The following is a 26,021-nucleotide window of genomic DNA, read 5'->3' on the forward strand; positions in this document are numbered from 1 at the left end:
TGGAGTCATGTCATGTTCCATACCTACTTTTTATAAACTCCCTTTCTCAGAGTTCCTGTGTAAGTGACCATGTGTTTATCATCCTTTACAATGGCTGCAGTGATTGGCCAGACACTTAGATGGTGCCCTGGTTTCTGCTCAATAACCAGTGCTGGAATGAACAGCTTTGGATGTACAGTTGTGTGCTTGCCTGATGCTATGTTTACAGTAATGTCCAAAAGCATTGCTATGTTGAAAGCTTCAGAAATTTGTTACCAGGTTGCTCTTCTGATAAAATGTTTGCACACGTGCATGCGTGAGTGTGTGTGTGTGTGTGTGTGTGTGTGTGTGTGTGTGTTGGTGGTTTTGAGACAGGGCCTTTAATTGTGTAGTCTGGTCAGGCTAGCCTGGAACTCATTTTGTAGCCCAAGCTGGACTTGAACTGGCAGCAATCCCCCTGGCTTAGCCTCTCAAGTGCTTGGCTTATTGATGTCAGCCACCGCACCTGGCTCTTTGTGTTGTATTAAACCACATCTTTAAAAAAATCTGGACTGAGTATTTTTCTGTATTGTGTTGGGCATTTGAATGATGTGGTAAATTAGCTACTTAGTGTTTGTATTTTCTTTTTCTATAGAGACATTGTTGCTTCAGCATATTTTTCCTTGAGCACACTTGATGGAGTAGGAATAGGGATTTTCTCTGCCTTGTTCCTCTTTTCCCTCCTGGGTTTGCGTTTTGATTGAGATTTAGTCAAATGGAACATTAATTTGGTACCTGTGTGCATGTTCTGCAGTACTGGGTCTTCCTATTTGAGAGTTACTTTTTAAATGCTTCTGAGCTACAGAAATTATAAAAAGTAAAAGAGTACACTGACTTTACCCAGACCCTTCAGTTTATTGCCTTGCCTCAAGGTAGAGTTGTTCTTAAATCATCTAGAAAACAGAGTAGGAGTGTGCTTTTACCTGTATAGTGATTGGGAACCAAACTGGGGTCCTCTGCAAGAGCAGCTGGTGCTCTTAACTGCTGACCCATCTCTCCAGCCCCATTTGTCTTGGATTCCATCTGATTGGTTTTTTAAATATTCTTTTAAAATAATTTTAGCACACTCACCTGCTGTTATTCATTCTCAAATCTGATATCCTTGATACATTGAAATAGTCCCTTTGCCAGGGTCCTTGTGGCCTTGGGAATTTGACAGTTTTATGATTATGCAAATGTTATTGAGTTCTTCTTGATGGATGTTCTCTCTGAGCCCTTGGCTGACTGCACAGACACTTCGCCTCCAACTGTCACAGGGCTGACTAGTGTGACCTTCACATCAGACTGTGGAAAACACACTTGCCAGGCATCCTAGGACAATTTGGAGTGGTTGCCTGGGCAACCTCCTTTGCTTCTAATCAGGTGCCCCAAGGATAACCCAGGTCCCAGTGGGAGCATCGCATCCGAAGACAGGAGCTCTGCCCTTAGCGTAGCAGTGGAAGTCCATTTGTGCATTTTAGGATACTCTGCTAATGTTTGTGGGTGGGGAGAGTGTGCCATGATTCAATATGAACTCAGGGAAGAAGGAGAATAAAGGAAAGGGGAGTTGAGAGAATAGGGATGGAAGAAAGGCAGAAAGGGAGGAAAGGCGACAGTGAAGCAAATTACAGAAGTCAAAATAACAAATCAAAAGTTTGCGCCCAAGAAACCACCATAATGCAGAGTGAAGAGAAAGGTAAAGAGACTCTAGACCAAAAAGTGTTTAGGAAAAAAATTCCAGTCACTAAATATCTGGTCTGGCTGGATATGGTGGTACATGCCTGTGATCCTAGCACTTGGGAGCTGAGACAGGTGGATGGTCATTTTTAAAAATTTTTATTTATTTATTTTAATTAATGTGTATGAGTGTCTTGCCTGTGTGTATGTTAAGTGCACCTGTGTCATGCAATGCCTGTGGAGGTCAGAAGAGGGTGTTGGATCCCCTGGAACTGGAGTTATGAATGGTTCTTAGCTGCCATGTGGCTGCTGGGAATCGAACCCAGGTCCTCTGCAAGAGCAGTCAGTGCTCTTAACCGCTGAACCATCTCTCCAGCTCCAGTGGATGGTGATTTTTGAGGGCAGCTTGTACTACAAAGAGAGTTCAAGGCCATTTTGAGATTCATAATGAGATCTATTCTCAAAACAACAACAATAATCACAACAATGTGTGTGTGTGATTAACTCTTCTCTGAGAAACTGACATTGTGTTCTTCCTGTAATCCCTACATGAGTGAATCATGAGTGACTTTTCCAGAATCAGAATGGCACCATTCAGAATCACAGGACATAGTTTTTTGTTGTTTCCATTAATTATAACCATTTCAGATTTGAAAATGGTGTAGAATCAGTTGTGTGTACATGTATACTTAAACATAGCATCTGCAGCTGTACAGAACGGAGATTATGGCAGGTGGTAGGGTTTCAGCTCCTCTGATGGGGAGAAAAGCTTTGTATGTAGCCTTGGATGAAAGCCCATCTGAAGGCAGCAGGGAGCTGGCTATTTTCTTCCCTGAGGATCCTCAGTGATGTGCCATTACCTTAAAGAAAAAGCCCTGAATATCTAGAACTGTTCCAAAGACCTCTTTTTGAGGATCTCAGACTGATTTCAGGAGACCTGTAGATTTTATTGAAACTTGCACTGTGTAAAGTGTATTTACTCAGTAAATGTGAGGCAGTGATGGAATTGCCAGATGTCAGGACTGAAATCAGATTGAATTATTATTGTTCAGATATTTTCTAGAGATCAGATTTTGTAGTTCTAGAAAACTGTTTCCGTTAGTAATCTATCAGGTCTGGGCTGGCACTTCTACAGGATTGTTGGAGGAAGAGTAATCAATGACTTGAAGAGACTCGGGGAACTGCCTGCTTTGTGATGATTGAGCACCCTGGAGCTGTCAACAAAGGGGGAACCATTTCCTTCTCCTTGACCAGAAGGAGCTAGGGAGGAGGCTGTGTTCCTGGGGCCCAGTGAGGACTCTAGGATGGTAGTTCAAGCACAGCTGCAGCCAGGGCCAGGGCAGAGTACAGGATTGGAGGGGAGCAGGGGATAGAGGCAAGTACCTGACTTTTCTACTCCTTACATTCCTCTTGGTCCCTTTGGTGAGCCCAGGTCAGCCGAAGTTAGACAGCAAGGGATGATACTGTCTACACTGATCAGCTTCTTGGTTCCAGAGAAGGGCAGAGAAGACTAGGGAATGTGTAGGGTGAGAAGGTGAAAATGAAAAATACTGGGAACAACGTGCGAATAGCCTTCTGTTCTGGAAGGATCTCCTTGCCCTTTGGAAGCATAAATAAGCATTTGGAAGAGAAGTTCTTTATAGAAGAATGTTTTGTAGCAGCTGACCTTTAGAATGGGGATGCTGATCAATCTTCTGATTTTCCCAGTTGATTATTCTCTTGTTTGTGTTCCACTGAGTCTAGTGTGTGCTTTAGAGTTTTTAGATTTGTGAATTTCCTTCCATTTGTCTTGGTTTCTGCCATACCTAGCCAGGAAGAACTGGGCATACAGTAGGACTAATGACATGAATAGATGACAGAAGACTGTTAGCCTCTTTCATGACGAATTTGGCATTTACGGTGTCTCTTGATAAGAAAATAGACAGTTCTCTCTCTAGTGCTGGTTCTGCTGCATTACAAGGTTTCAGTGAAAAGTTGCCAAGAACTGTGATTCTGTTTCTTATCCTTAAAGCTCTGGCTCTGTTAGTAGAGACACTTTTGTTTTATTAATAGCAATAGAATAATTTGTGTTAGCATCTCCTCTGTGGTAGGATGTTTACTAAAGTTAGTCCTTTTGGAGTACGGATGGGAAGCAGTTGGAAACTGGGCAAGGACTAAACTCACCGGGGCTGAACACATGTAACAGGTTCTTTGGAAAATACAAGATAGGAAAAAAGGATGCATAGATTACCTAGGGAAGGCTTTAAAGGTTTAGAAATATGTCTCATTGTACCAGAGCAAACTTGAGTCACCAAGATCAGCCTATGACCACCTTCTTTAAAGATCGAAGTCTGTGTGCAGCTTTGTGTGGGTAGTAGAACTTAGCCAAGGTATAACTGTTTAAAAACGAGTATGACTGTCCCAAACCTACTCTATAGAGATAATAAAAATTAACACTTTAGACTATCTACCTAGATCATACTAAAAAGAAGTAGGATTGCACTTTTGTGCTATTTTACAGTTTGTTTTTTTCTCAAATACGAATATAGATCAGCATTTGTGTATGTTCATGTAGAGGCCAGAGGTCAACTTTAGGTTTCATTCTTTGGACAACAACCACTTTGCTTTAATTTATTGCAAAAGGGTCTCTTGGCTGGCCATGAACCCCAGCTATCTGCCTGTCTCTGCCTCTCCAGTGCTGGGATTACAAATGCATGGCACCACACTCAGCTTTTTTTTCTTCAATGTATATTTTTTATTGAATTTTTGTGCATTTCATACAAAGTATATTAATTATCTTATACCCCCTCACCTATCCACACCCCCCCCATAAACCTCCCCCACTGGATTTCATGCCTTCTGTCATATACGTTAAGGCCTGTCAAGACAAGTTTGTGTACCCAGATGTCCCTCAGGGCAAGTTTATCCATTGGAGTCTAGTCAGCTTATCTAGAGTCTCTCCCTTAAAGAAGATCAATTCTCCTCACCCAGTAACAATCAGCTGCTAAGGTTTGTGCCTATTGCCCATTTTCCCAGTTCAATACTGGGTCTTGGTCTGATTGAGTTTGCATGGGTCTTGTGCATGCTGACACCATTGCTGTAAGTTTATATGAGCAAACTCCTAGAGGCCTGGAAGACTCTGTTTCCATATGATCATGTACCAGTCCTGGCTCTTACAATCTTTCCACCCCCTGTTCCTCAATGGTCCCTGAGCTCTGGGTAGATGAGGGACACTCTCTTTGCAGTCTCTTATTCTCTACACTTTGGCCAGTTGTGGCCTTCTGTGTTCATTGCCCTCTGCTGCATGAGGAAGCTTCATTGGTAAGAGCTGAGAGATGTATTAGTGTTCTCTCTACTCCCTGTTCCACTAAGTTCCATGAGCTTTAGGTATAGAGGTTCCATTGTAGAGTGCACCCTGCTTCCTAACTTGGGGTTAGGGATTCAATTCAAGTTCTCACGCTTGCATGGCAAGCACTTTACTGGCTGAGTTATCTCTCCAGCCCTTAGACAGGCATATTTAACAGACTACTATAATCTCCAAGTTCCTGCCAAGGAATATTTCAGTAGTTTCCACTGTTTGTTTTATAGTTAGTACTGTGGTGAACATCCATGGACACTTCTACTCACAATAGCACATAAACAGCTCTTTCCCAACTTCCTCACTGCCTCTGGCATCTTTTCTTAATCTCTCCAAATCTAATAAGCAATTTATTTATTTGTTTATTTCTGACAAAGTCTCACAATGTAGCTTGGGCTGGCCCTAGACCCATGGCTATCTTTCTGTAACAGCCTCCCTAGTGCTGGGACTGCAGGTGTGAGCCACTGTACCCAGCAGATCTTTAAATGTAAAAACTGTGATCAATTGGTATTTAAATTTCCATGTCTTTGGCACCCATCTTAGCCCTTAGGGTTCTTAAATGACCCCTGTGCCTTAGGAACTGACCTAAGGTGCTTTTTGCTAAAAACTTAAACAAGGTAAAGAAGTATCTTTGCTGACATTACTGAAAAAACAACAGTATAGCTTTCTAGTATTTGAAGAATTCCCATGATTTAAAAAATTTTATTATTTTTATTTCATGTGTACGAGTATATTGCCTTCATGTAGGTGGGGGCACCTGTGTTGTGCAATACCCATGGAGCTCAGAAGAGGGTATCAGATCCCTTGGAACTGGAGTTACAGACCATGTGGGTGCCGGGAATTGAGTTAGCCACCATGTGGGTGCCGGGAATTGAACTTGGGTCCTCTGCAGGAGCAGCCGGTGCTCTTAACCACTGAGTCATCTCTTTAGCCCTGCCCTATGATTTTTCTTACACAGTTAATATATTTTACTATTGACTTATTCTAGAATCTGGTCTAAGATATCTCAATACTATGTAGAACTATATAACTTTAAACTTAGTATATCAGTAATTTATTGTGCTTCCAAATGAGTAAGTACCTCGACGTCAAAGAAAAAAGTTTGGAGATAACTAATCCAAGAGACATAAGTACCGACTAAGAACAGGAGAAGCTTTGATTCAAGGTGCTTGAATTTGGAATTTTAACTTTGGCCTTACCCACTACATATTGGACAAGTTACTGAAATTGTTGAGCCTCAATTTCCTCTGTAAAATGTGATAATGGTACTATAAGGTAGTTGTCATGGCTAAATCATGGTTAGTAGTACTTTCATTATAGGTCATAAATAATAATTAGCTACTATTACCATTTCTTCATGGAGGAGGAAACTGAACTGCCTAGCTCCTTACTCTCAGGGTTTAAACATTATATCTTGTATTTTTTCTCCATTGCCTTGAAATCACAATGCATGTGCTGTTCTCTCTCTCTCTCTCTCTCTCTCTCTCTCTCTCTCTCTCTTGTCCTTTTTTCTTTTTTAATGTAGGGCTCTTTCTCTCTTTCTCTCTCTCTGTGTATATGTGTGACAATAATAATTAAAGAAAAGGTCAAGAAATTGACAAGTACTTGGGCTGGGGGATAAGAGGAATGGGAGGAGGGAGGGAGGGGCGGAAATGGTGTAACTGCAGTACTCATATTTGAAATTCTCAAAAAAAGAGGTAAATTAAAAAAAAATTAAAAGAACAATAACAAAACATTCTGAAGCATTGGCTTTAGAAATGAAATGCACAGTAAAATCGAAATTAGAAGTCAGGTAACTTGTGACCTCCCATGTTGGATTTCCAGTTTGGATGGACTGACCTTCTCTTGAAAGTTGCAGTCATGTTTATGGGTTTTCCTGAGCCACCTTTTATCAGGGCTACTTCCTCTGAATTTGTTGAGGCTTCCCAGTATGCGGAGCATAGGGCTCTTTTATTTCTGGCACTTATGTTTTCAGTGTTAATTCATCTATAATTACTGGAATTACTGTGGATCGTATTACTTTAGTTAGTCGTTAAAATGTTTAGTGTCAAATTAAAAACCTCATCAGAAGCTGGTGCCCTTGATTTGTCCTGAATTTTCTGAGCATTCTAAGGGATCCTCATCCTATGGGAGTAGTGGGCCTTGTCATGGAAAAAGACCTGGCCACAGGCAAGCTAGCTTATCTCCCTCTTGTGTGAGTCTTTAATAACAATACTTTCTTGGTGGGTTACTGTGCATATTAAGCTGATCTACTTAGGAAATAAACTCAGCACAATACCTGGCACATGGCAGTTCTTTTTTAAAGTACTAACAATTATCATTAGTCTTGTTAGTCACAGTAGGCACCGTTCTGGAAGGAGTGAACAATCTTGCAGGCACATTTTATGCATTGACATAGCCACAGCTCTCACGTGGCAGTCTTCCTCCTATTCTTGAAAAGGCAGAGTAATTTACTTTATTCAGCTTTTTAATGATACAAATCATGCAGTCTTAAAGAGTAAAAAAAGTTCACTCAGTTTTATATTAATAGGAAAATAGAAGTATTTTCATAATAGTTCTTGAAGTTTATTACTATATGTGCCTGAAGTCATATCATTTATTTAATTTCTATTGTGCATGCCATAATAATACTTTATAAAATGAAGTAGTGACAGTGGTGACAACAGTTACACTTACATCTTAAGATGGAGTTGAGGGAAATTCCAATCTGGGTTATCATTTGTAAAGATTTCACAGCATGAATTGCCAGCCTTCATTGGACTTCAGCCCTCCAGAGCAAAATTTAGTTCATACTATGGTTTCATCTGCCAATGTGTTACCAATCTGTGTGCCTAAAAATGTCATTTTGAAATAATTATAGATTTGTAGGAAATTACCTCAAAGCATACTGTAAGGCCTTGCATATCCTTCACTTACCACCCCCAAAGATAACATCATAATAGTGGTATGATATAACTAAAATGAGGACCCGGGTTCAATCCCTAACACCCACATGGTGGATAACAGCCATGCCGAACTCCAGTTCCAAGGGATCCATGGCCTCTTTTGACCTCTGTGGGCATTGCACGACACTGGTGTACTTACACACTAATGCATATAAAATAAAAATAATTCATAGCGTCTATTTTTCCTTTTGATTCTACTAATATTGTATGCACACACCTGTGGAAGTCAAAGGACAACTTTTGGGAGTCATTTCTTTCAGTCCACCATGGGTTCTTGGGATTGAACTCAGATTGCAGGCTTATATAGCAAGTGCTTTTACCTACTGAGCCATCTTTCCAGCCCCTCTTTTGATTGTGTGTGGGGGGGGGCTGTGAGTGTGCATGTGTGTGGTGGTGAGGAATCAACCTTGAGTGTCCTTTCTCAGGAGCTGTCCACCCTGGTTTTTTGATAGGTTCTCTTTGAGACCTGGGGCTTTCCAGTTAAGTTCAGCTGGCTGGCCACCAAGCCCTAGGGATCTACCTGTTTCTTCGTTCTCAGTGCTGAGATTACAACCACATGCCCCCACACATGGCTTTTTACATATGTGCTAGGGATTGAACTCAGGTCCTCATACTTGTGCTGCAAGCAGTTTGCCAACTGAGCCCACCCTCCTCTTTTTCCTTTCTAACAATAGTGCATACTGCAGCAAACGTCATGCTAAGAGAGCTGCTAGGATGACAGCTAAAATGGCGATGAGATAGATTTATGGTTTTATATGTTGCTCTTGAAACAGTTATAAACAGGGAATATTACTTAATGCTGCTTGTGTCCTTAGATTGTCCAGCCAATAGAGCTTAGATGGCAAGTAAAAAAAGCTGATTTTGCCTTAGTAGTAAACTTGAATTTCACTCAATCACTACAGTAGAGTGGTCAAGGAATAGTGTGGCTGTGGGGCATTTCTGTCTTGCAGGGATGAATGTTAGGCATCATTCTCTCATGATACAGTTTTACACTTGTAGCCCTTTCAAGAGGGTTTGAATTATGTGTGTGTCTGCTGGTCCTGGTGACAGTGATTTTTGATTACCCAGGTTCTGTCTTTACTAACTAAAGATGGCCATGCCACCAATGTATGCTCTGACCCATACGTGGGGATCTGGGCACAGTATGACTGGTTTACCTAAACAGACATTGAAGCTGGGCATGATGGTACATGCCTTTAATCTCATCACTCAGGGGGCAGAGATGGGTGGATCTCTATGAGATTGTGGCCAGCCTGGTTTACATAGTGAGTGCCAGACCAGCTGAGGTAAAAGGGAAACCTTGTCTCAAAAAACCACAAACCAAGCCAAACAAAAACCAAAACCATAAAACAAAACAAACAAAAAATCCAGAGACATTGGTAAGTAATTAGCCTTCCAAGATTGATGCTGGTACAAAGCATTAAATATGTGTCATCCAGAATGCTGGAGTTCTCCCTTGGATGTACGAATGTGCCTATAGACAATTAAAGGCATGGCTTGGTCTTAAATGATGATTTGAAGCTATATGAAATTTGACACCCAAGAATGATCACGTTTAACTGTAGCTTTCACCCTTTGTCCCCTTCGTTTCCCTTTTGCTCAGCCTGACATTGCCCCAACCATGGCTCCAACCTGATTTCTTCTGGTCTTTGTTCCACGGCCTTAGCTTGGACTACATGTTAACTAATTTTGTATAATTGTCTGGTATGTCAGCTCACTTGCCCTTTGCTGAGCCATCTGGCCCTTCCTGACCTTGAGAAAACCCCCATGTCATTCTCTGATTTTCTACTCCAGGAATAAATAACCTTTTTTTGCCAAAGACATTCAGAGCACTGAGCTGGTTTTTCCTCCCTGCTGAGCCCTTTCATTGACTCCGCCTCCATGGGGGCCGTTCTCCAGGTTTCCTCTGTCAAGGCTCTTACCTCCAACCCTTGGCTGTATTCTGGCTTCCTTTGCTAATAGATCAGGGTTATCAAGTAGAAATATTTTCATTTTCTTTTTAAAAAATCCTTATTTTTCAGCATTCTTACTGCATTGATTCTTGCTTTAAACAACTTAAACTTTTCTCTAGTGCTAACCCTGCTTCTGTTCTCAATCATCTGCCTTCCCACTTTGGGAGATACTTTTTTTTTGGTCTTTTTAAAACAGGGTTTCTCTGTAGCCCCAGCTGTCCTGGAACTCACTATGTAGACCAGGCTGGCCTTGAACTCAGAGATCCACCTGCCTCTGCCTCCCAAGTGCTGGGATTAAAGGTGTGTGCCACCAAGCCTGGCTGGGAAAGACTTTTTTTTTTTTAAATCACTTACACTTGATAATTTCTCACCACATGAAAATGGCCAGATCTCTCTGATCCTTTAAAACAGGGCTTCTCATCGTTGACATGGTAGGCTGGATAAGTCTTTGTTGCAAGGACTGTTCTGCATGGCAGGAGGTTGAGCAGCAACTCTGGCCTCTATCCACTAGATGCTAATAGCATCTTGGAGTTGGGGTGGCCAAAATGTCTCTATATGTCATTGCCAGTGTCCATTAGGGGCCAAGCCACCTCTGTTTTGAGGCCCAGTGCAAACCAAGCTCCTTCATCACCATCTTCCTCTGATTCCCACAGTCGCCAGTTCTTCTATGGTTTCCTCATACCCTTCGTTTCCACTGCTGCCCCGTTCACTCAGTTTTGACTCAGGCTTCTGACAATGGCTATTATTGAAAAGTGCTCTCAGAGACAGAGGTGACTGGGCAGCCAAATTCAGTAACTGGCCAGCCTTTCTCAATTCCTTAGTTTTGGGTAGTATTTGATACCGTGGCCTCATTTTGTGGTATCCATTCCACTTCTCTGACTGTCTCCCTTAGATCTGCTTTTTTCTGTATTTTCTAATTGTACCCCCCTCCGCCCCCAGTAGCCCTCAACTGTTTTCCTTTTTCTGGTTCTCCTTCTTTTATGACGTGCACCCCCGCCCATTTATGAATAGTTCCCAGAGTGTAGATTCTGCCTCTAAACTCAACTCCAGGCTTGCATGTCTTTGTGCCTTTTGGATATGTCCACTTGATCATCTACATATCACTTAAACTCACTGTATTTCAATATGTTCTCAATAAATACCTTGTCTTTTTACTTTGACCAGCTCCCTTTAGTGGAACTATAGTCATTTATCAGTGGTTCTCCTAAAACTTTTCTTTATTTTTTGCCAGGGGGAGGCGTTGAGCACAGAATAAAAAGGTTTTAAGACTGCCACATCTAAAATGTGAGATTCATTGAAAACTTTTTTTGCATTTTTTTCTTTTCTTTTTAAATGATTACATTTAATTTATTTATTTATGTGTGTGTGTGTGTGTGTGTGTGTGTGTGTGTGTGTGTACACATGTACGTGTATATGAGTGCCACCATGTGGAGGTCAGAAGACAGTTTTCAGGAGTCAGTTCTTGCCTTCTACCATGTGGTTCTCAGGGATTGAACTCAGGTCATCAGGCTTGGTGGCAAGTTCTTTTACTCTCTGAGCCATCTCAACAGCCCCCTTTTTGTTTTCTTTAAAAATTTCTCTGTATGTATTAATTGTACATGGTACTGATTTACATAAGGATATTTCCATACAAACATGTGTTATATGAAAGAATCCGCAATTGTGTTTGTATGTGTGTGCATGCCGTGGTGCATGCATGGATGTGAGAGGAAAACTTTTGATAGTTGGTTCTCTCCTCCCACCTTGTGGAGCCCAGGGATCAAACTCAGCTCATCCGGCTCAGTGGCAAGTACCTTTACCTGCTGCGAGCCATCTGGCTGGCTGGAGACCCTGGTTTTTTTTTTTGTTGGTTTTTTTTTGTTTTTTGTTTTTTTTAAAATTGAATTTTTGTGTATTTTATACAGAATATCTCAGACTCTCTTTATACCCCCATCCCCACCAGCACGCTCCCACAATCCATCCCCCCACCCCCACCCATATACTCTGTCATCAGTATTAAGGCCCAATGTGTCAAGTCAGTGTGCCCAGATGTTCCTTTGTACAAGTCCATCCACTGAGGTCTAGTTAGCCTAGAAAATAAGACCCTATCTCAAAATAAAAGGTAAAAAGAGGTTTGATGTATATATTACTGATAGAGTACTTTCTTGCCTTGCATGAGGTCCTGGGTTCAATCCCCAGTACTTTAAATTAAATAAATACATAAATTAGTTTGACAGTAAAGCCCTTTTGCTTTAAAATGTATTTCATACATTCTTTTTGTGGTGCTGAAGATCAAACCCAGAGCCTTGTGCATTCTAGCCAAGCAGTCTCCTAATGAGCTACAACCCCAGCTCCTGATAGTCATAATTTCATATATTAAAATCTAGACCTAATACTTTGCTATAAAGTGTTGCTTTTTTTTATTGTATTGTCTTCATTGAAAAAGATAACCTTAGATTCAAATAGAGTTCATCAATTTTTGCTACACTTACAAAAACAATCATGATGCCCAAATAGGAACTATGGTTGCCAGAGATCGTGGGGATGGGACAATAGGTTGCTAGTGCCTAACAGGTATAGAGCTTCACTTTGGAAAGATGCTGGATGATGGTAATGACTGCAGAAGAATGTGAATGTGCCTAATACCACTAATTTACACACCTAAAACCAGATAAGGTGACAAACTTTATGTGTGTGTTATTACAGTTAAAGACTACAAAAAGGAAATGCTTAGTGGGAAGGATCTTTATAGCACTTATTAAAGTTAGTAAGTACCACTGCTCTCATCTGTATAACAATGTCATTATTCCGTGTTCCCATAGTCACATTTGTCTACTCAGATATCTTACTTTTGGCTCAGTAGCTGACTGTACCCACTGGGTGCGGCATGTTTCTTATACACAGTAGGTGCTCAGAAGAGAATGTATCTAAATAAAAGTTCTGATGACAGTGTTCTGCAAGCATTTAAAATTTTTACTTGGGGATTTAGTTCCATGAAAATATGCATGATTTGGGTTCATGCACACACCCACATAAATACAGAGTAAAACAGCATCACATGATATCCCACAAATATGTATAACCTTTACATGTTGATTAAAAATATAACACACAGTAAATGTAGTAATGTGGAAGTAACAATTTAAATATAATGAATATAAAACATCATTGAAAAAAGATTTTCTATTTCTAAATACAGTGTGGTCTCATAAACACAGGGACTAAACTAGAATCACCTTGTGTCTCTGCCCTTAGCACAGAACCTGGCCTCATACTACACAGCAGGGCATGCACCTAATAAATATTTATTGATCTAAACAGACAAAAAAAAAGAGTCCCTGATTGGTAGGTATGAATGTTTCTTACTAATCATTGAACCCTGGCTTCTGAAAGACCAAAACAATTGGAGAAAGAAGTCAAACAAATTAGATTCACATGTCAATTTAAACACAAATATTAAAAACATCTTGTTCTATGAAATTCTATTCAATAAACACTCTGCAGTTAAATACATGCCTTTCAATTCCAAAAAAGAAAAAGAAAAAAGAAAATATGCATGATTTGGGATTAAGTATTTAATTCGTTTAAATGAACGCTGTCAGTGTGTTGTTCAGACTCTCCATGTCTTCATGTTCATGGGAGACTTTTATAAGTAAGACAAACACATACAGCAGAGAAAGACTTTACTCTAGAACTTGTGTTCCCATGTATTAGTATTGGCTATTGAAAAATTGTATTTTGTGACTTAAAAAGTGTTTTAAGTTGTATTAACTTTAGGCGCTTGCTTTAGACAAAGTGGCTTTAAGGTTTGTTTTTATTGAGCTTTTTAAATTTCATACATTTCCCACTTTAATCCAGATCCCCTCCCCCTTCCATGCCTCCCCTTATCCCCCCCGCGGAACCCTATGCACTCTGCCATACATGTTGAGTCCTATTTATTTAGGTGTTTGTACCCAAATGTCCTTCAGTGTAAATGTGTCTACTGGAGTCTAGTCAACTCATCCAGTTGTCGTATGTAAGTCATACTCTCCCTCACCCAGCAGTAATCAGTCTCAAATAGTTGTCAATCTAGTGCTGGCCCACCACCTATTTCTCACCTCCCCTTTGGGCCCTTGTTTAATTGAGCTGACATGGGTCCTGAGCTCGACGCCACAGCTGTCACAGGCTCACATGAGCAAACCTCTAGTGGTCTGGAGGCCTCCACCTCCCTGTGTTTATGAACCAGTCCTGGCTCTTATAATCTTTCCACCTCCTCTTCCACAATGGTCCCTGAGCCATGGGTGGGTGAGGTTCTATATAGGAGTCCCAACCTATACTCTATAGTCTCTTATTTTCCAAAACTTGGCCAGTTGTGGCCTTCTGTGTGCAGCACACTCTGATGTACATGGAAGCCTCACTGGTGAGAGTTGAGGGGTGCATTAGCCCTCTCTCTACCCCTTATTCCATTATGTTCATGAGTCTTGGTTGTAGAGATTTGACTGCAGGTGTGTCACCTAGTCCTGGGCATCTCCCAGACCTATGTTCTTTGTGCCTGAGCCGATGTGCAGCTCTGCAGTAGCCTCCATCTGTTGTAAAAGCTTCTTTGATGAGTGTTGTATGGCATGCTTGTCACTCGAAGGGAGGTCTCTTCTATCTAACACTGCACTCCCTGCCAAGCAGCTCCCAGGTATACATATGCATTCATGTTCAGACACTCTATGTGCATTTCCCATAGGGTTTCTAGGGCATCACTTTTCCCTCTAGGTTTCCTAGCCCCCTGAGATTCACTCTTCATTTTTTTTCTCCCATCCAGGTTCCCTCCTCCCTCCCTCCATAGTCACAGTGCTCTCATAATCCCCACCCTCCCCTCAATACCTCCCGACCCCCACTATCTTCCTTTCCTGCTTCCCTTGCTCCCCCACACCATGGTCCCTTGCGTGGCCCTCCCTCCTCTTCTCCCTGACGATTACTTCCACTTTTTCCACCTCCCTCAGGTAACATCTGTTCCCCACTATCCTCCTCCTTTCAGGTTGTTCCTTTTCCTTTACCTTCAGAAGTGTACGGTTGAGAAAGTGTGTTTTTTCAAGTGAGTTCGATGTAGGAATGATGCTCTCAGAAAAAGACAAGGGGCCACTTGGCCTCAGTCTCACCAGCTAAGCCTCTGCCTTTCACTTTCTTGCCTGACGAATATTGTCTCCTCAGATCTTGGGTCACAAAGTTGATCTTTTTTTCCTTCACTGGCTCCCAGTGACAGTTTGTATGCTGTCGTCTAGCTCCATCCTCCTTTCCAGCAAAACGTGATCACAATTCCCACATCTTTCTTGGCTCCGCCGTCTCCTCCTCCTCTTTCCCCCTTTCCCAGTGAATCAGCAGATGTGCATGACGTCATCTTTTTATTTGGCAGACTCACTGGTGTTAAATGTCATCCTGCCAGAAGTCAAGCATGAAGAGCCTGCTTCTGCAGTTCTTGCTTATTAATTTGGGGGACGTTTTTGGTGAGTAAAAGGTTTTGAATCATAGCAGTTTGGTTTAATAAAAACAAAAACGTGGCTGGAGATGGCTAGGTGGGTAAAGTGCTTACCATGTTAGCATGGGGACTTGAGTTTGGATCCCCAGACCTGTGTGAAAACAGGTATAGTGGTATAAGTTTGAAATTCTGGTGCTTCTGTGGCAAGATGGGAGGTGCAGATTAGAGAGTCGCCAGAAACTTGTGGGTCGGCAAGCCTGGTGTATACACAGCAGCAAGAGGTCATGCCGTGAGCAAGGTGGAAGTTGAGGACCAACAACAAAGATTGCCCTCTGACCTCTCATACACACTGTGGGATGAGCATACTCTCCCTGCAGATAAACAAAACACAGAAACCCAAAATCAACCCAACATTCTCATAGGGTGAATAGGATACTGGTGCTTTAAGTTTTCATCAAAGACACAGTAGCCATCTATTCTAACCATTAAAACAAATACAGTAGCCAGGTGTGGGGGCTCGGGCCTTTAATCCCAGTGCTTAGGAGGCAGAGGCAGGTGGACCTCTATGAAATTGAGGCTAGTCTGGTTCATATAAAGAGTTCCAGGCCAGCTGGGGCTACGGGAAACTCTGTCTCAAAGAAACAGGGGGTAAGGGGGACAGCAAGTTTGCTTTAGAAGGCCGCTGTAAAACAGTAGACACAATATGAACAAATAAAACCTTAAAATTATACCCATAGATTAGTGCTGCTCTCAACCTTAGTCGGGAGGCTTCTGTTTGAAGTGGGCAGCAGTTAATGCAGAGACTCATAACTGGTCAAAGTTCTGGAACAAGTGACTGTGAGTGCTCAGCCCCAAATGGGACATCTATACCCACCTCCAAAGTTCCAGGAACATTGTAGAAGAGGTGGCGGAAGAAATGTAAGAGCCAGAGGATGAGGAGGAGTGCTGTGAAGTATTGTCTTCTGGACTTGTTTATATAATTGCATCATTTTAAAGATATATGAAATGTACAGTATCTGTAATTGTTTTTTAGCAGACTTCTCTGCTTCCTAGGAATGTAATTTTCTCTAGTTGAGAGTGATCATTGCTCCCAGTTCTTAATCCCTTCCCATTTTGCTGCTACTGAGCTTGGGAATGGGGAGAATGGCAGTCTCCTTCCCCCTCAAGGAGGGCAAGGCGGTTTTAGGCTCCTCCAGGATCTGTAGAGCAAAACAGCACTTGAATCACATTTCTGTCTCTCTTAATCTTACCACTTGGCATTTCATCTGGAGGTCGCAAAGCCATCTTTAACTTTTTAACTTCCTGCTCAAAACCAATCTTTTGATCCTGTGCTTGTCAGCTATGTGGTTGCGCCTGCCATTGCTGTCCTCGCTGTGTGGCTTCTCCGTTCAGTCAGTTCCTCCAGGGGAACCCAGTGTCTTTTTTGATGCTCACTCCCTCACTACACTTCCCATGTGGAGCAGTCTTGCCTATTCATTTCCAGAATATGCCCCAAATCGTCCTCTCCTGCTTCCACTGCCACAACTTTCTAATGTCTTGTCTTCTGTTCATATCTTTCTGAGTGTAAACCTTATCCCATCCCTGCCCCATTTAAAGTCTTGCGTTGTAGCCTGGCATGGTGGCACACACCTTTAATTCCAGCACCCAGGAGGCAGAGGCAGGTGGACTTCTGTGAGATCGAGGCCAGCCTGGTCTTCATGGTGAGTTCTAGGCCTTCTGGGGGTTACACGGAGACCCTGTCTCAAAAAGGCAAAAAACAAATAAATCTCTCATTGCCTTCCGCTGCTCTTATAAAAAAATATCAGTAAGTAGCCCCAATTCTCCAAATTTGTCACTTTCTACTTATGAGGCCACCCCGTTCCATCCCCTGCTCCCCTAACACACTGCACAGACTCCACTCCCTTGTTCTGCCTTAGCTTAAATGCTGCTTTGAGTAGATCCAGTTCAGTCAGGTCCCTCCCGTTTCTTGCCCCTCGTGTTCCTTGTCTTCTTGACATTTAATATTTGTAATCGTGTGTAGATGTTTACTTTTTAAATCTGTCTTTCCCATGAACTGTAAATCCATTAGCTCAAAGTCAAATCTGGTTTAGCATCATATCCCCAGTTCCTAGGACTGTGACTGGCACATGTTGTGGGCCTAATATAGATTTGCATGAATGGATAAAGGAGTCTTTATATAGAGTAAAAGTACTGTGTTCTTCCCATTTTTCCCCTTGATTGTGGTTGTTAAAGGGAGTAGGTGGCTTTTTTGACAAGAAGCTTGAATAGACAGTACTGCCTCCCTATGCTTTTACAGGTTCATGTGCTCCTGAGTAGCCTGGTGTTTGCTATTCAGAGGGACTCCTACTTACTCTTATTTCATGGTTCCTGACACTTGGTTAACAATTTGATTTTGAATCACTACTGAGGTTTGCCTCAAATGGAGAAAAAGAACTTATATAGGTCGTTTAAAATGTATGAGCCTTACTGTACCACAAAGAATAGCAAAAATAATTTTACTGCTTTGGTAATATTTTCTTCACATGCATTATCTCCCCCAATGATGTGCTAAGTCACAGATACTATATCATCACTGTAATGAAAAGATTTTGGTTGAATGGGGGGAGGGTGAGTCTGTAGCTGACATATTAAGATGTGCTTTTCTGAAGTTGGCTGGGTTCCAGGGATAACAGGGGACCAATGAGAGAGGACACACTAGACTTGGCTGCAGAGACCCCTTATGTGATGACTCAGCAGAACTCAAGCATACCTTCCATTGCCAGTGGGTTTCCAGTGCCCAAGAGCAGTTCAGCCAGCATGGCCTCCCCGCTCACCAGGGGCATACTGCTTAATTTTATCTAGATGTTTTTCTAGATGTAATGTCTGAGTATTCTTGGAGCATGATTTATTATTGTTTTATTCTTAAGTTTAAAAAAAAGTAAAATTCGGGGCTGGAGAGAGACTGGGGATCCGACAGCCTCTTCTGACTTCCTCGGGCATTGCACGACACAGGTGCACTTACCTACATGCAGGCAATGCATGCATGCACATAAAAAAAAATTAAAAAATTTAAAAAATAAATAAAATTCATTGCTGTGGTTTGGATATAGCAGTACCTTAAGGCCCGTGTGGCAATGGCTTTGTCATCAGTTTGACACTTTGGGGAGATGGTGGCATCTTTAGTAGGTGAGTCCTAGTAAGCAGAAGTAAGGTCATGGGGAATATACCTTTGAAGAGGTGTTGGAAGCTTGGCCTCTCCAGATATTAATCTCTACCCCTTCTTCTCCTCCCCCTGCCTCCTGGCTGCCACGAGGGGAACAGACTTTCTCTGCCAAGCACTCTGTGATGTACCATGCTACCACAGTCCCAAAGCAGGAAGACTGGGCTTGAAACTTCTGAAACCATGAGCCAAAATAAAATTTGCCTGTATAAGTTGATTCTCTCAAGGAGTTTGTCACAGTATTGGAAAGCTAACTAACTCACATGTCATCCTTCTCATAATTCTGTTTCTTGTAATTTGAAAATGCTGTTACAGTATATTTGTATTTGAACTCTGTTGTTTGCTATGCGTCTTCTCAAGCTAGGAACCTACTCCAGGGTAAAGTTTGCCATTTTTCTTGTGTAATAGTGTAAGGCATAGAAAACTCATCATGAAAAAGAGGCTGTACTTTCTCCAAGTCAGTGTGTGTTTAAACAGCTTGGTGCAAAATAGTGTGGAAGACCCTCTGTAAGTATGCACCACAGATTGAATAAATACTGCCTCTCATAGGAAACAAGTGCTCCCTACCTAGAATAATTAGATACTGATCTAATAATTTATGCCTGGGGATGTTCTGTCTTCAAAGCACATCCATATACTTCATGATTTGATCCTCACAACATCCCCCTGGAGTAGGCAGGGAGGAAGGAGACTGATATTATTACACCTCATTCACTGATGTGACAACTGAGCTTCACCTGAATTGTGATGTCCTCACCAGACGTGTAACTGGTAAGTGGCAGAGTGTGCATACCAAGTCATGCCTTGGGCTCTGTGCCCCAGGTTCCACAGTATACCCTAATAGCTCAAATGAAAGTGGGATGTTGGCCCAAGGGTATCTACCCAAAGCCTCTGCACTCTCCTGCCTTCACCATTTTGGAAAAATCCTGAAGCTGACCTGATTCTCTGTCTGAACCCTGGCCCCTCCTCTCTTTTCTTCTGATTATATAGTCTTTTCAACTTTTCTGCAGTCTGGACTTCACCACTGGCTCTCTCGTGTCCTTCCGTTTCCCCTCCCTTTCATGGCACCGTTCTTTCTCTTAAGTCCTTTCTTCCCTACCAGAAGAGTATTCGCTGTTGCTCCTTTGTGAACGCCATCCACTCCTCAACCAAACTGCTTATCTGCAAGGCCAGTTCCTGTTTTTCACTTCTCATCCTGTGCATGCAGGCTTTACCTTTCTGGCTAAGCCACCACTATTTCCTGAATAGCCATCCTGCAGTTTCTGGGCACTCTTTCTTTTACATGGAAGTGTTCATCTGCCACTCCTACTCTTTAAATGTGATGTTCCCAGAGTCGTTCCGTTGCCCGACATAGGAACGTCTTTACTCACAAGCCATCTTCACATTCCAGCAGTTACCTCTACTATCAAAAATGTAATCATGTCCACGATCTCCAGTTCCTACTCTCCTGACTTGAGCAACTAAAAAATGTCGACTATGCTCAGGCCCCAAATAAAGCTGAAATTCTCTCCATTGTAATAGAGTCATTCTCCAGTTTTAAAAAGTAAAAGCCTTGGTGTCTTCTCCTTTTGGGGTCAGAAGGAAGAAACCTTGATGCTTTTGTCTTAGAATTATTTATTGCAGCCTCCTAATTAGCTTTCCTTTTAGTCATGCTCTGCTCCAGAGTATTCCATTCCATTTCTATGGTTCTCTTCTTCGTAATTTAGTGTGATGGAAGCTCCCTAGCTCTGTACTTGACTTCCTCACAGGGAGAGAACCTCTGCTTTTTTCCAGTCGCTGGCAGCTGTGCCCTGCATTCAGTAATGCTCAAAAACATTTGTTGAGTGACCAGACTGCTTCTGTCTCTCTTGTCTACTGTGACCTGTGCCATTGTGGACATATCACCCATGTCATTGTGGGTCTCTCACCACACCAAGCCCTTGACTACTTCCTACTTTTGTTGTTTCCCTGCTTTCTCTGTGTCCTTTATTAAATTTCAACTCAAACCCATTTTCTCTCTTGGGGACCTCAATGTTTGTTTCTGAAGGATTTTGACTGTTTCTTTTGTTGTTGTTATATTCATTGCATTTCTAACTTTGTTGTTCATTTCTGAGTCTCGGTGCTCTGTTGTTTGGTTTTTAATTCCCAGAATGCTGTGTGAGGATATTTAATTTCATTTGGGGTGTTATTGGAATTTTCCTCTCTGTTTCATGGTTTTTGAGTAGGGAGAATGTTCGGCAGTTGTTGGGTATTTACTCTTTTTATTCCTATGCACTTCATAGGCACTTTCCCTAGTTTAGAAACCTCAGATCTGGTGTGTAGAGACAAGTGGTTTCTTTACCCCATCGCACTGAGTGGTGGTGGGGGTGCTGAGCTGGTGTGTTTTGCTTCTCTCTGGTGGGGTGTTCTTAGCTTCCCCCTCTTCCTTCACAGCCACAGCACTGCTCCTGTTTTTCTTCTCTCCCAGAAGCCATACTTCTCTGAGGTTTCCCGTCTTGCTCACCTTCAAGCCCATTCCCTACTTGTCAGGGTCGCAGACTTGTGCTTGACATGTTGGTAAGCACTGGGGGACTTTCTGCTTTTGGAACTGTTTCCCCTGTGCCTCGTCACAGTCCTTACCTTGTCCCCCTTCCATGGAGTGCCCCACTCTTCAGGCCCTCTGGTTCACAGCAATGCCCTCTCAGATTTTATTTCACTTCTGCATCAGATCCTTCTGTTTTCCATAACTTTGGGTAAGAGCTACATACTGTTGACACTCAGATACTGACCATTGCACCAACTTAAAATCCTTTGTAATAAGATCCCTGACTGGATGTTTTCTCATTCAGAATCTCATACCAGTATACTTAAACCCTGAAGTTTGTCATCTTTCCTACTTCTAACAGGAGACAAATTACCTAACTACCCACTAACCATCTTCACTGAGGTCACCATTGGACATTTGAAAATTCAAGTGTTAACTAATACTAACAATTGTAGCTGTTGCTGTTCTACTGAGATAACTGCATGCCAGGAATCACGCCTCGTGCTTCTCACTTGTTACCATGTTTTAACCATAGCCATATAGATTCTAGCACCTTTCCCATTTTACAGATGGCGAAAACAGGCCACAGACACCTTCAAAAGCTAATACATTGGGTCGTTCTCTTAACATCTATTCAGTGGTTTCCTTCACTCTACAACAGCTCCCTAAGTATTTTCTGTCTTAGTCAGTGGTACGCCATCTACCAGGAACTGTGAAAAATTGGGAGACACTCTTAGTACCTCTTTACTTGTTCATATCCCCTGCTGACGCTACCTTCAGGTATCTGGGTATCCCCTTCACCCGCGTCATGTCATCTGCCTCAACAACCCCTGCCCTGCATTTCTGCTTTTGGCTCTTAGGTCTAGTCCTCATGGATCTCACAGTAGGTAGAATAAAACAGGAATCCCTCCCCTGCCTCAGAAGGCTGCTACGCATCTTCCCAGCCTTCCTGTGAGTCTCCTGATTAATAGGTGCCACTTCCCCTTCCTTCCTCAGGGCTTCTTCACTTCCTGTTCCTCTGTCTGAAATACTCCTCAGTTCCTGTCTTTACCTGAGTAACTTCTGACCCTGCTTCTGCCTTCATTTTAAATGCCATTTCCACAGAGCAGGAGCTTTTGTCAGATGTGTTATGAATTAGGACTCCTTGTATGTTCTTACAAACTCCTGCTCTTTATAACATGGAGCAGGACTTACGCTCTCATTGCCCCTGGAGCTTGGCAGTGCTATCAGAATGCTGGGGACCATGCCTGTCATGTCCACCCTTTAATCTTTAACTCTAAACCTATGGTAGCCATCTATCAAACGCTTGAATAAAAAATAAAATATAAACGTAGTGAGCTCTGCTTGCACCTGGCTGAGGTGTGCTAAATGACCCTCCCTCCTTTCTAGGAGAGTGCGTGTTTGGTTCTGTGTGTTTGCCTACAAGTGCCCAAAGCCCTCTGGTGTGGAACCCACCATTAGCCCAGTGGAGGAGGGGTGGATTCAGAGAGCAGATGATGCAGGCTGGAGGAATAAGAGTCAAAGGATGGTAGAGAGAGCCTGATCTCTGCTCTGTCCCAGTAGGTAAGTCCTGTGAGTCCCTAATCAGAGCAGAATGATTGAATCAGCCTAGTTCCTGAAGTTTTTATTTGGTAGGCCCTCTGTTCTGTCAATACTATAGTGTCAATCTTGGTAACAGTTGCTATGACATGTTTTTTTCTCTCTGTGCCTTTCAACTGGAGGAATATCTGTCTAATTTTTGGTGGCATAAAATGTCATTAACCGTGAATGTGCCTTGTCTGTTTGCAAGGACTTTCCATGGGCGCAGGAAGGAACCTTGAAGGGGCCCTTCATCCTTGGTTCCTGCAGAGTTGACGTACTCACCGAGGCTCTCTCTGAAACCATGATGTGCCATGCTGGCCATCTGATCTCCACAGCACAGCGCTGGGGATATTTTCAGTGTACTGTAGTTTCCATTTGGAAAGCAGTTGTTCTTTTTGATCACACCGTTTCTGCCTGAAGAGGGAAGCCACTGAGGAGCTTACATTGATTTAAATTCTAAATTCTTGCGATGGTGACAGCTCCTTCATAGGCTTGGGCACCAAATGGAGATCATTTCCTTACTGCGAATCTACTGAATGTTCTTCATGGACTGCACAGAACAGTGGCAACAGCCATCCTGGGTGTGGTGTGCTTGTCACTGTGGAGTTTTGCCTTTTGATGTGTTGGACCCTAAGTGGAAAGAAATGTCATTTGTTGTACTTCATGTATGTGTTTGTTTTTTGGATACTCAGAATATGTCAGAGTAGAGAGCAGTGCTCTTTGCAAGCTGCACCTGCACATCGAAGCTACTGCACTGAAAATGCTGTCTGTTGAATGGACTGAGGAGGAGACTGCTAATTCTTGGGTTTGAAACCACCATCCGTTTTCATAAGTCATTGCCAAAAAGATGCAAAGCCTTCAATGCTGTCACTTCATTTCTCCTCTTTTAAAGTGGTGCTGTTGGTGCTTTGCATCAGGGATTGGCACACTTTTTCCTGAAAGGGCCAGATGGTAGATACATAGGGATTCATGGACTGTGGCTTCTGTAGTCACCTACTCTGCTCTGCCATCATGGTGCAGAAGCAGCCATAGACAATACATGGTAAAGAAACTGGCATGATGAAATATACACAGGACGAGATTTGGCCCATAATTTGCTGACGTAACCAGCATAATTGCCCCAACCAAAATATTGAAAGCAGGGAAGTTGATTTGAATCCAAAAAATGAAGAATTTTAATTCTTCTATGGTCTGGCCCACAGTCAGATTTCAGAGATTATTTCCATAGCTTTGTTAACTGGGTAGAGTTCATAGATGCTGTCTGTATCACAAATAACAAGATGGGTCATTTGAGGCCACTTGCATGAAACCAAATTTAGAAAGTCAGAGAGGCACAAATCCTGCTTCATTCTTTATAATTACTGCTAATGCTTCTCTACTGACTTTGGTCAGCACGAATTAGATGTCTGCTGTTCCCTCTCCTATCTTGGAGTTATGTTGGATCTTCTGTTGAAATAATACGACCTTTTGTGAAGTAAAACCCCAGGGATCACAGCATACAATCCCGGAGGTGGTGATCCTGGCAGTGGCATGGTCAGGGTGAGGGACACTGGCTTCTCTGCAGTTTCTGGACACTTGACAGAGTGGACCAGACGGAATCTATGCAAGGTGGCAAATAGCACACTGCCTGTGAGAGGAGACGCTGTCACCATCAATGAGTTGTGACTGCTTAGATTCCGGAAATTGCTTTTGAAGAAGAAATGATGATAAATTGATTGATCACCTTATTTGGCAAGTAATACTCTTCTAGGAGATATGAGGATTTCAGATTTGATCTTGAAGTCGGATATGGGTAAATGTTTGTTACTAATTCAATGAGTTGATAACATTTTAGATCTTTCACAGCCCTTTCCATTTTACAGCTGGGGAAATGGAGGTCATCCCAGTAATAGTTGTTCTTATAATTTGTATATTATTCACATGCTATATATTCTAAAGGAATAAACTCAGAGCCAGCACGTCACAAGTGGGTATGTTCTTTATGTGCCTCTTGGTTTCATCTAAAACCTAGTGGAACTTCAAGGTGTCAGCTTTAGCAAAAAAATATATGAGGCATCAAGTAAATTTGAATTTCAGATATATAAGGAGTCATTGTTTTAGAACACATGTTTAGCATTAAATGGAATATTGGAGATATATGGAATAAATGAATATTAGATATTTATCTTACCTAGATATATTTTACTTGTTGACATTATTAAAAGCACATGAGATGAAAATTGAGGAAAACTAGTTACTAGTAGCTAGTAGAATACACTGGTTTCCAGATCCTAACACCTCCTGAGCTAGCTTATTAAAAACATCACAGTGGTATTACTGTGTATACATTTCCCCCCGCCAAGTGACTATGAAAGGCTTTGAGATGGTCATACAACTTTCAGTCATTGTTCAGTTTTCTGCAACAAAAGTTCTCAAGGAGGTGGTTCTTAACTGTCCACATTATTACCCTGCGCTGCTGAGACTCCCTAAGGTATCTGCTCATGTTAGGTTGGATGCTTCAAGTTCTTACCAGTTCGGTGGCCCCTCACCTTGATTTCCTTCATAACAGAAGGAATATTGGGGACAAAGTCTGTGAAGTGAAGGGATTTGGGACAGGGGAGTAATAGGGAAATGGTTTATCCCAACATCTTACAGAGTTTCCATTCCAGATGTGTTCACACATCTCTCCCCAGGTAATCTTTGTAGAGTTGAAATGACCTGGGAAGAAACCTTTGGGGCTAAAGTCCTTAGGATCCATTCCAATCTTACTGCTCATTTTGTTCAAGGTTGACCCTTGTTATCTGTGATATATGTATTAGAGAAGGATCTGGGATAAACGATTTAGAAGCTTTGCTCCTCTTGAACACCTCCTGACTCTGGGGACCACATAGGCAGTAGTGTGCTCAGTGTTCTGACAGGCGAGCTTTCCTTTCTGATGACATGGAGAGTGAATAGATCTGTGGTAAATTGGAAGAACAAGCAAAGAGCTAATGTTTCAAGAAAGCGGTACAGCCTTTTAGAGGAAAGGTCCCTACCCCTCCGATGAGTGGGAGACAAGAAGCTATCTGGGGAATATGACTTAGAACGTAGCTTTATGATTTTGTTAAACCAGACAGTGAAGACTTTGATAGGATGATAGCTGGAGTTGGGGCTTTGACTGGCAGCCTTGGTATGTTTTGAAGTGCCTAGCCCTTCACTGTGTCAGAGTTTAATCTCTTCTAACACAACCAAGGAGCAAGAGGTGGGCATTTTCAAATATATTTCTGTTTAGTATTTTCATAAATAGCAGCTCAGATGGTCTTCCTCAGGCAAATCCTAAAACTCAGCAGTTGGTAGGCTGAGCTTGGGCTTTGTAGGGAAGTCATGTGGAAAAGAGTGGATGGGACATCTGTGACAGCTCAAAGAAGAGTAGTTCACAGGGTCCTT

At 42.2% G+C, this 26,021-nt stretch overlaps 1 protein-coding gene across 6 annotated transcripts in view; it reads left to right on the forward strand.

The window, feature by feature from the left end:
- The window catches only part of Osbpl6 (oxysterol binding protein like 6), a 216,951-nt gene that overhangs the window by 40,799 nt on the left and 150,131 nt on the right, over positions 1-26,021 (forward strand). The window contains exon 2 of one of the 6 annotated variants that reach the window (XM_029557253.1): positions 15,271-15,361. The exons of the other annotated variants lie outside the window; for them this stretch is intronic. The gene's annotated coding sequence lies outside the window, so the exon portion shown is untranslated. The remainder of the gene's footprint in view (positions 1-15,270; positions 15,362-26,021) is intronic. 6 annotated transcript variants of the gene reach the window in all.

The sequence above is a fragment of the Nannospalax galili genome, unplaced genomic scaffold (assembly GCF_000622305.1).
Source record: "Nannospalax galili isolate Female #2095 unplaced genomic scaffold, S.galili_v1.0 scaffold346, whole genome shotgun sequence".
Taxonomy (NCBI): domain Eukaryota; kingdom Metazoa; phylum Chordata; class Mammalia; order Rodentia; family Spalacidae; genus Nannospalax; species Nannospalax galili.